Raw genomic sequence first — 2,455 nt, 5'->3', positions numbered from 1 at the left:
TTCTTTACCAAATTTAACTGTCCCTGATCACAAATTCCAAGATAATACAATATAATTTTAGTGCATTTCTCCTCATCAGGAATGTTGGAGGTGCACTTTAAGTTTTAATAATAAATGCTAGAATGACCAAATTGCAGACTAATTGTTTCCATATTGTACTTAAAATGAGTTTTTAAAAATGAAAAAGATGACTCTATACAATCAATGCTATTTATTGTACCTCTGGGCCTACTCTTCTAAAAATTGTAGCTTATCAATTTTTCTCTGTCAAGCTTGAACTAATGTAAATAATTGAAATAATGTAAAGTTATATTTTCATGTTTTTATAGATACAACATGACAAGAATACATTAATGTAAGAGTATTTCAACTATGGATAATGTTGATTGGATAATGCACATCTCAGTTACAAAGCAGTAATCATAGTCTAATATCCATGTAACGGTGCATCAATATATTGCTATATAAATATGTCTGTGTGCATATAAGTGAAAAGTGGTCAAACAAGAGTGATGACAGCTGTCTAAAGGTTTTTTTATTCATTTTATATAAAAACTGTTATGGAAAGACCAAAATGTTTATGAACTATTCTTATGTAAATTTACAACTGTCCTTTACTGTACTTTTTTGTTTACAGTATAGTACCTTATTTTCTGCTGTGTTAAGTGGGTGTCAAACTCCAAGGAGACATACACTTTCTACAACTTCTATTGAAGATATTGGAATTTCCAATTTTTCATGTGTACTATGTCGAAAAATGCTTTTGATTTTATTTTTAAATCTAACATCGGATGGCTTTTTCGGAGTGTTGTAAAAACTTCAATCATACATAAAACATGTTCTTACAAAAGGCAAAGATCTTTATTTTTTTTTTACTGAATAGTTCTTCAAACTAATAATAATGAGAAATCAAAAAGTATATTTAAGTGTATCCCCAAACCTATTTCTATCAAACAAGGACATCTTTGCTCAGTTTCTATGTCAACTAAGTATAAACGTAGTAGAGTAGAAATAACATTTTTTTTTAGCTAAAATAACATTTAGCCAGAGTAACATTTTTGATATTCCAAATCTACAATCATTAAGTGCTTTGGGCATATGAAGAAATAAGACTGAATTTATCACATTTCTTATTTTTTGGTAGATAGAAATGTCCTACATTGCTATCAGTAGCCATTGCACTGTGTGTTGGGAGGTCAGTTGCTTTTATAGACCTATTAAAGAGCCAGAATGGTGACTTGCTTTTAAAAGTCCATAAGGGAACACAATTTCCAGGCTTACATGCTCTAAAGTGTGCTCATTTACTGTTTTGCCAAGAGATCTAAAGAGAAACTAAAACTCTTGAAGTTCTGATTAAGACTTTTTATAAAGGTGATCATTTTAATATGTAGACAGTCTTTTGCAGGTAAATTCTAAAATTATTAAGATATTTTAGCTCTTCAAAAAGGCACATTAAAATTTCTTTTAAAAGTTTTGTGGGGTTTAATATATTTAACGTTTAATGAGTGAGTATGCAAATGCATCTGCTTAAAAATACAGTAATCTTGACTTTCCACTCTGCAAATACTCTAAATATTTTAGTGGTCATGGTAATAAATTAAGCAAATGCAGACAAGCATTAGTAGAATAACCCTACACGATGATTGCAATACAACACCTTGACCATACCATTTAAAAAGAACCCTTACTAAAACTAATTAGAATAGAATTCAATGTGTTTTCTCCCTTTCTTTCTATTCCCTATCTCATTACATCGCAGAATTATGAATCTAATAAATTTAAATAACTCAAGAACCACTTCTATCTTGAAATGTATCTGTGGGTTAATTTGTTTTTTAGCTGGATAGAATTTATTATCTCTTTCACTTTGAGAGCCCTCTAATCTGCCATGTAAAATGAATTGTAATTTAGGCAAATATTCCAGTTACCTCTAATTTGGATGAAGTAAGTAGGTGTTTTAAATTAGTTGTATAAATTCTCTGTCTTAGCAATTTTAGTTGACAATGTGGTTTATTAGTAATATACTATGAACTTTGGAGAGTTTATTAGTGAAGTCTCACAAATTTTATATGAACTCAAAGTAGGCTTATTAAAGGAAATAAAAGAATGAGGTAAATATACGTTTAAAAATAGAATAATTTTGTGCAAGGGGTTCTAATACTTAAAATTGGTTTAGTTTTCATCACCAACATGAAAGACGGGTAAGTATAAATGAATCATCATGACATTTTGAATAAAAATCAGGAGATGTATTAAATGGTTTGTGAAAGCTGTATCAAATTCCATTAAAAGGAGGGGTTCATTCTCTTAATGTATTGCTTTGGTTAGACTGTGATGCTGGAAATTCGATTAGGTTCTATCAATAAATTATATTTTCTCTATTTCTATGTTTTAAAATAACAGCAGCTCATAGACAGCATATGGCACTCTAAGTACATGAAGGTTCAAACATATT

At 29.5% G+C, this 2,455-nt stretch overlaps 1 protein-coding gene across 3 annotated transcripts in view; it reads left to right on the top strand.

Annotated features, from left to right (window-relative positions):
• The window catches only part of GRIA2 (glutamate ionotropic receptor AMPA type subunit 2), a 153,045-nt gene extending 152,195 nt beyond the window's left edge, over window positions 1–850 (top strand). For all 3 annotated transcript variants that reach the window (XM_055336198.1, XM_055336197.1, XM_055336200.1), the window contains one exon: window positions 1–850. This exon is cut by the window's left edge and continues 1,791 nt beyond it. The gene's annotated coding sequence lies outside the window, so the exon portion shown is untranslated.
• The last annotated feature ends 1,605 nt before the right edge of the window (window positions 851–2,455 follow it).

This window comes from Nyctereutes procyonoides, unplaced genomic scaffold (assembly GCF_905146905.1).
Source record: "Nyctereutes procyonoides isolate TBG_1078 unplaced genomic scaffold, NYPRO_anot_genome, whole genome shotgun sequence".
Classification (NCBI taxonomy): domain Eukaryota; kingdom Metazoa; phylum Chordata; class Mammalia; order Carnivora; family Canidae; genus Nyctereutes; species Nyctereutes procyonoides.
The sequence above is the reverse complement of the archived record's forward strand: the minus strand, read 5'-3'. Positions and strand labels throughout refer to the sequence as shown.